Here is an 8,327-nt window from a genome sequence, read left to right as displayed (position 1 = left end):
GCGATTGCTTTGCCATGTCTGTGCCGTGAAGCTGTCCAGCTGGATAGATGTTTTTCTAAGGACCGCTCCTTTGACACAACGTTGCAGTGAAGTGATGTAAATGGATGTAATGACGCAGCCGACCACCAGAGGGAAGCAAATACAAGTTTATTAGACAAAGGGCATTTACATGGTCCTAGGAAGGTCTGGATGGCTGTCTTCTGACTTGTAAAACGGAGGGAGATCAATAAAATAAGTCAAGTTAACATTTAGATATTTTTGAAAGTAATTATAGCGTCCAATTTCGGGGACTGTCAGTTTAAAAGGTTTACACTTCTAGAGCTGAAACTGTATTTAAAAAAAAAATCTTACACCCCTTTTTCTCCATAATTGGTAGTTACAATCTTGTCTCATCGCTGCAACTCCCCCCGTACGGACTCGGGAGAGGCGAAGGTCAAGAGCCGTGCGTCCTCCGAAACACGACCCAAGCTGCTTCTTGACACAATGCCCACCTAACCCGGAAGCCAGCTGCACCAATGTGTCTGAGGAAACACTGTACACCTAGTGACCCGTGTCAGCGTCTCCAGGAGTCACTAGAGCACGATGGGAGAAGGACATCCCTGCCGCTATACCCTCCTATAACCTGGACGATGCAGGGCCAATTGTCTCTCGGTCTTGGCCGACTGCAACAAAACCTGGATTTTTAGTGGTACAGCTAACGCCTTAGACCACTGCACCACTCAGGAGGCACGAACAAAGAATAATTTTTTTAATGTTTATTTGACGTATACAGATGCCGTATCTTAATTTTGATCATCCTGTTGTTAGAGGAAATGCAAACTTGTAGTGGTATTCAAGGTTTAAAAAGGCATCTAAAGTTTGTAATTTCCACTTTAGAATTTCAGACATGATTTGAAAAATGTATCAACCCCCTACATTAATTATAATCCACAACAAAAAAAACAGTTCCTGTTGCTGCAGGATTGTGAACCGTGTCGCTTCACAGCAGAGGCCTCGCGTCTCTGTTCTGATTGTAATCAGAGGTTTTTAATCCAACAGCAGCTTTCTCAGATGGTACGTCCCAAATGGCACCCTACACAGTGCACTACTTTTGACGAGAGTCTATGGACCCCTATATTGGGAATAGGGTGCCATTTTGGACACAGACTCAGAGGGGGTGTATACGTGTCACACTCATCCTTCTATCTGGGGAGAAGAGATTTAAAAAAATATATATATATATATATATATTTAACCTTTATTTTAACTCGACAAGTCAGTTACGAAGAAATTCTTATTTACAATGACAGCCTACCCCGGCCGAACCCTAAACCATACGACGCTGGGGAGCCGCCCGATGGGACTGTCACGTCCTGGCCATAGAAAGCCTGTATTTTCTATGGTAGAGTAGGTCAGGGAGTGACTAGTGTTTTTTGTCTAGTTTATTATTTCTATGTGGGGTTCTAGTTTGTTTTTTCTATGTTGGTGTTTTAGTGTGATTCCCAATTAGAGGCAGCTGGTAATCTTTGTCTCTAATTGGGGATCATACTTAAGTTGCATTTTTCCACCTGTGGGTGATGGGATATTGTTTATGTTAAGTTGCCCTGATCGCAGTGCATTGTCGTCACGGTTCGTTTATTCTGTTATTCTTGTTTTGGTTTTTCTAAGTTTCACTTTCTAATGAATAATGTGGACGTACGCTGCGCCTTGGTCCGACGTTCATTCCAACGAACGTGACAGGGACTCCCAATCACTGCCGGTTGTGATACAGCCTGGAATCAAACCAGGGTCTTTAGTGACGCCTCTAGCACCGAGATGCAGTGCCTTAGACCGCTGTGCCACATTCCTTCTATCTGGGGAGAGCAGATTCATTCCTTCTATCTGGGGAGAGCAGATTCATTCCTTCTATCTGGGGAGAGCAGATTCATTCCTTCTCTGGGCAGAACAGATCTGGGGAGAGCAGATTCATTCCTTCTATCTGGGAACAGAGGGCAGAACAGATTCATTCCTTCTATCTGGGCAGAACAGATTGATTCCTTCTATCTGGGGAGAACAGATTCATTCCTTCTATCTGGGGAGAACAGATTCATTCCTTCTATCTGGGAGAACAGATTCATTCCTTCTATCTGGGCAGAACAGATTGATTCCTTCTATCTGGGGAGAAAAGATTGATTCCTTCTATCTGGGGAGAACAGATTCATCCCTTCTATCTGGGGAGAGCAGATTCATTCCTTCTATCTGGGGAGAACAGATTCATTCCTTCAGTCTGGGGAGAACAGATTGATCCCTTCTATCTGGGGAGAGCAGATTCATTCCTTCTATCTGGGGAGAACAGATTGATTCCTTCTATCTGCGTAGAACAGATTGATTCCTTCTATCTGGGGAGAACAGATTGATTCCTTCTATCTGGGTAGAACAGATTGATTCCTTCTATCTGGGGAGAGCAGATTCATTCCTTCTATCTGGGTAGAACAGATTGATTCCTTCTATCTGGGGAGAGCAGATTCATTCCTTCTATCTGGGGAGAATTCCTTCTATAGATTCATTCCTTCTATTTGGGGAGAACAGATTCATTCCTTCTATCTGGGTAGAACAGATTGATTCCTTCTATCTGGGGAGAACAGATTGATTCCTTCAGTCTGGGTAGAACAGATTCATGCCTTCTATCTGGGGAGAATAGATTCATTCCTTCTATTTTGGGAGAACAGATTCATGCCTTCTTTGTCTAAGCTACAGAATGTAAATGGCTTCTCTGTGCAACTAGGCCATGTGATGTTGTTTGAGGCACAACAAGACTAAAATGGTTTAATTTGGAGCAGACGTGGCAGGTTTGGGACACTCCACGCTATCACTGGCATTTGTTCATGCTCAGTGTTCATGCTCAGCTCTGTAAAAATAGGCTGAGATTGGGTCCTCAGCTCTGAGGATAGAAAGAGCTAGCAGACATAGCCTGCCTGGAGGCTGGAGGCTGCATCATTACAGCTCACTGGATTTAAAATGGGGGAGAGAGGGAGAGAGAAAGGGGAAGGTCGAGAGTATCTCAGCAAAACACAGATATCTTCTTATAGGCTCATTTCTGCTCTATCTGGACTGTTTGATGAGAAGGACATCAGAGGGAAGAGTTGCTCATTACAAACGGCCCAAAACAAATCACAAATCAACATGTCTTGGTATGAATGGCTCTGGCCCATCTCAAAAGCCATGACCATTTACATTTTTTAAAGTTTTAAATTAAATTTAAAAAATAAACATTTTATAGTATTCTACCTGTAACATTTAAAACTAAAAACTTAAAAAGTCTTGTTTTTTTTTAAATTCTTTATTTTTAAAATACAGTAGTGTATTTGTACATAGTGTGGAGTGTACTATGGGTAAATTAGCCAACAATGAACAGATCCATGGAAACACTCTGGACTGTTGTAGGAATCACCACAGGTTCTCTCTCACACACACACACACACACACACACGCACACACACACACACACACACACACACACACACACACACACACACACACACACACACACACACACACACACACACACACACAGACACAGACACACACACACACACAGACACACACACAGACACATACACAGACACATACACACAGACACACACAGTGCAGAACTGCTCTAGTGTAGCGTACCATTATAAAGCCATCATGGATCACTAGTCACCAGTCCTCCTCGACCCAGTCCTTTTCTCCCCCAGCGTCTTCACTATAATTCTTTAACTTTTACAAAGGGGGCCCTTGGATTCACTCTTTTAAGGCTTTGTGTTTCCAGTGTACTATGGGTGGGGGCGCTGTGGACTTACTTAAAAGGAAAGATTCACCCGTTTTGAATCGTAATATTGTTTTTGTGCATCTCTGAGCGATGTTCTGTCTATTCCTGGGGGCCATTCCTGGTTGTCGTGTGTATCTGATCTATTGCCTTTCAAGCAGGCAGAACGACGTAACATTGAAATAAAGCTACTCTCACTCTACTGTAACTTAATACGACTTTTAGATTGTGAAAAAAAAACATCTATAATTCAGGGAAGATTTCAATATACACACTACCGTTCAAAAGTACGGGGTCACTTAGAAATGTCCTTGTTTTTGAAAGAAAAGCACACCTGTTTGTTGATTAAAATAAACATCAAATTGATCAGAAATACAGTGTAGACATTGTTAATGTTGTAAATGACTATTGTAGCTGGAAGCGGCTGATTTTTAATGGAATATCTACATAGGCGTACAGAGGCCCATTATCAGCAACCATCACTCCTGTGTTCCAATGGCATGTTGTGTTAGCTAATCCAAGATGATCATTTTAAAAGGCTAATTGATCATTAGAAAACCCTTTTGCAATTATCTTATGTTAGCACAGCTGAAAACTGTTGTCCTGATTAAAGAAGAAATAAAACTGGCCTTTAGACTCGTTGAGTATCTGGAGCATCAGCATTTGTGAGTTCGATTACAGGCTCAAAACGGCCAGAAACAAATATGTTTCTTCTGAAACTCATCAGTCTATTGCCAAGAAACTGAAGATCTGGTTCAACGCTGTGTACTACTTCCTTCACAGAACAGGGGTGGAGGATTAAGGAGGGAGGATGGAGGGGTGGAGGATTAAGGAGGGAGGATGGAGGGTCTGTGTTCTTTTAATCTTTTCTTTTTATTGGCCATTAAGGAGGGAGGATGGAGGGGTGGAGTCACCTCTTCACTGAGGATTAAGGAGGGAGGATGGAGGGGGTGGGAGGATTAAGGAGGTTCTGGATGGATTAAGGGGGAGGATTAAGGAGGAGGAGGATGGAGGGGTGGATGATTAAGGAGGGAGGATGGAGGGGAGGATTGGAGGATTAAGGAGGGAGGATGGAGAGGGTGTATTAAGGAGGGAGGATGGAGGGGGTGGAGGATTAAGGAGGGGAGTGGATGGAGGGAGGATGGAGGGGGTGGATTAAGGAGGGAGGATGGAGGGATGATGGAGGAGGATAAGGAGGGAGGATGGAGGGGGATGGAGAGGATTAAGGAGGGAGGATGGAGGGGGTGGAGGATTAAGGGTGGAGGGAGGGAGGGAGGGGTGGAGGATTAAGGAGGGAGGATGGAGGGTGGAGGATTAAGGAGGGAGGATGGAGGGGTGGAGGATTAAGGAGGGGAGTATGGAGGGGGTGGAGGATTAAGGAGGGAGGATGGAGGGGGTGGAGGATTAAGGAGGAAGTATGGAGGGGTGGAGGATTAAGGATGGAGAGGAGGATGGAGGGTGGAGGATTAAGGAGGGAGGATGGAGGGGGTGGATTAAGGAGGGAGGATGGAGGGGGTGGAGGGATTAAGGAGGGAGGATGGAGGGGGTGGAGGATTAAGGAGGGAGGATGGAGGGGTGGAGGATTAAGGAGGGAGGATGGAGGGGGTGGAGGATTAAGGAGGGAGGATGGAGGAGGTGGAGGATTAAGGCGGGAGTAGAAGGTGGAAAATAGTTTCCTGGGGTTAGAGGCAGAAACATTTAGAGTGGCTTTAGCAGCAGATACAGAGGAGGAGAATGTAGAGAGGAGGGAGTGAAAGGATGATAGGTCCTCCGGAAGTTTAGGTTTCCTCCATTTTTGTTCAGCTGCCCGCAGCCCTGTTCTGTAAGCTCACAGTGAGTCACTCAGTCATGGTGCAGGAGGGGAGGGCCTAGCCAGCAGGGAGGAAGGGGGACAGTATGAGTCATAGGGCGCGGTAAACAGAAGGAAAGTAGGGTCGAAGAGTTACAGTGAGATTAGAAGGAGAACAGAGACCTGGAGGGGGTTACAGTGAGATTAGTAGGAGAACAGAGACCTGGAGGGGGGGATTAAGGAGGGAGGATGGTGGGGGTGGAGGATTAAGGAGGGAGTATGGAGGGGGTGAAGGATTAAGGAGGGAGGATGGAGGGGGTGGATTAAGGGGGAGGATGGAGGGGGTGGAGGATTAAGGAGGGAGGATGGAGGGGTGGAGGATTAAGGAGGGAGGATGGAGGGGTGGATGATTAAGGAGGGAGGATGGAGGGGGTGGAGGATTAAGGAGGGAGGATGGAGGGGTGGATTAAGGAGGGAGGATGGAGGGGGTGGAGGATTAAGGAGGGAGGATGGAGGGGGTGGAGGATTAAGGAGGGAGGATGGAGGGGGTGGATTAAGGAGGGAGGATGGAGGGGTGGATGATTAAGGAGGGAGGATGGAGGGGTGGAGGATTAAGGAGGGAGGATGGAGAGGGTGTATTAAGGAGGGAGGATGGAGGGGTGGAGGATTAAGGAGGGAGTATGGAGGGGGGAGGATTAAGGAGGGAGGATGGAGGGGGTGGAGGATTAAGGAGGGAGGATGGAGGGGTGGAGGATTAAGGAGGGAGGATGGAGGGGGTGGAGGATTAAGGAGGGAGTATGGAGGGGGTGGAGGATTAAGGAGGGAGTATGGAGGGGTGGAGGATTAAGGAGGAAGTATGGAGGGGTGGAGGATTAATGGGGGAGGATGGAGGGGGTGGAGGATTAAGGAGGGAGGATGGAGGGGGTGGATTAAGGAGGGAGGATGGAGGGGGTGGAGGATTAAGGAGGGAGGATGGAGGGGGTGGAGGATTAAGGAGGGAGGATGGAGGGGGTGGAGGATTAAGGAGGGAGGATGGAGGAGGTGGAGGATTAAGGCGGGAGGAGAAGGTGGAAAATAGTTTCCTGGGGTTAGAGGCAGAAACATTTAGAGTGGCTTTAGCAGCAGATACAGAGGAGGAGAATGTAGAGAGGAGGGAGTGAAAGGATGATAGGTCCTCCGGAAGTTTAGGTTTCCTCCATTTTTGTTCAGCTGCCCGCAGCCCTGTTCTGTAAGCTCACAGTGAGTCACTCAGTCATGGTGCAGGAGGGGAGGGCCTAGCCAGCAGGGAGGAACGGGGACAGTATGAGTCATAGGGTGCGGTAAACAGAAGGAAAGTAGGGTCTAAGAGTTACAGTGAGATTAGAAGGAGAACAGAGACCTGGAGGGGGTTACAGTGAGATTAGTAGGAGAACAGAGACCTGGAGGGGGGAGGGAGAGATTAGTAGGAGAACAGAGACCTGGAGGGGGTTACAGTGAGATTAGTAGGAGAACAGAGACCTGGAGGGGTTACAGTGAGATTAGTAGGAGAACAGAGACCTGGAGCGGGGAGGGAGGATGCAGTGAGATTAGTAGGAGAACAGAGACCTGAAGGGGTTTGCAGGGAGATTAGTAGGAGAACAGAGACCTGGAGGGGGATGGAGTGAGATTAGTAGGAGAACAGAGACCTGGAGGGGGTTACAGTGAGATTAGTAGGAGAACAGAGACCTGGAGGGGGTTACAGTGAGATTAGTAGGAGAACAGAGACCTGGAGGGGGTTGCAGGGAGATTAGTAGGAGAACAGAGACCTGGAGGGGGGGATTACAGTGAGATTAGTAGGAGAACAGAGACCTGGAGGGGGGCAGTGAGATTAGTAGGAGAACAGAGACCTGGAGGGGGTTACAGTGAGATTAGTAGGAGAACAGAGACCTGGAGGGGGTTACAGTGAGATTAGTAGGAGAACAGAGACCTGGAGCGGGGGGGAGGTTACAGTGAGATTAGTAGGAGAACAGAGACCTGGAGGGGGGGGGTGCAGTGAGATTAGTAGGAGAACAGAGACCTGGAGGGGGTTGCAGTGAGATTAGTAGGAGAACAGAGACCTGAAGGGGGTAACAGTGAGATTAGTAGGAGAACAGAGACCTGGAGGGGGTTGCAGGGAGATTAGTAGGAGAACAGAGACCTGAAGGGGGTTACAGTGAGATTAGTAGGAGAACAGAGACCTGGAGGGGTTACAGTGAGATTAGTAGGAGAACAGAGACCTGGAGGGGGAGATTACAGGGAGATTAGTAGGAGAACAGAGACCTGGAGGGGTTACAGTGAGATTAGTAGGAGAACAGAGACCTGGAGGGGTTACAGTGAGATTAGTAGGAGAACAGAGACCTGGAGGGGGGTAACAGTGAGATTAGTAGGAGAACAGAGACCTGGAGGGGGGGGGGGGCAGTGAGATTAGTAGGAGAACAGAGACCTGGAGGGGGTTACAGTGAGATTAGTAGGAGAACAGAGACCTGGAGGGGGTTACAGTGAGATTAGTAGGAGAACAGAGACCTGGAGGGGTTACAGTGAGATTAGTAGGAGAACAGAGACCTGGAGGGGTTACAGTGAGATTAGTAGGAGAACAGAGACCTGGAGGGGGTTACAGTGAGATTAGTAGGAGAACAGAGACCTGAAGAGGGGTTACAGTGAGATTAGTAGGAGAACAGAGACCTGGAGGGGGTTACAGTGAGATTAGTAGGAGAACAGAGACCTGGAGGACAGTGAGATTAGCAGGAGAACAGAGACCTACAGTGGGATTAGTAG

The sequence above is a fragment of the Oncorhynchus nerka genome, linkage group LG2 (genome assembly GCF_034236695.1).
Source record: "Oncorhynchus nerka isolate Pitt River linkage group LG2, Oner_Uvic_2.0, whole genome shotgun sequence".
Taxonomy (NCBI): domain Eukaryota; kingdom Metazoa; phylum Chordata; class Actinopteri; order Salmoniformes; family Salmonidae; genus Oncorhynchus; species Oncorhynchus nerka.
The sequence above is the reverse complement of the archived record's forward strand: the minus strand, read 5'-3'. Positions refer to the sequence as shown.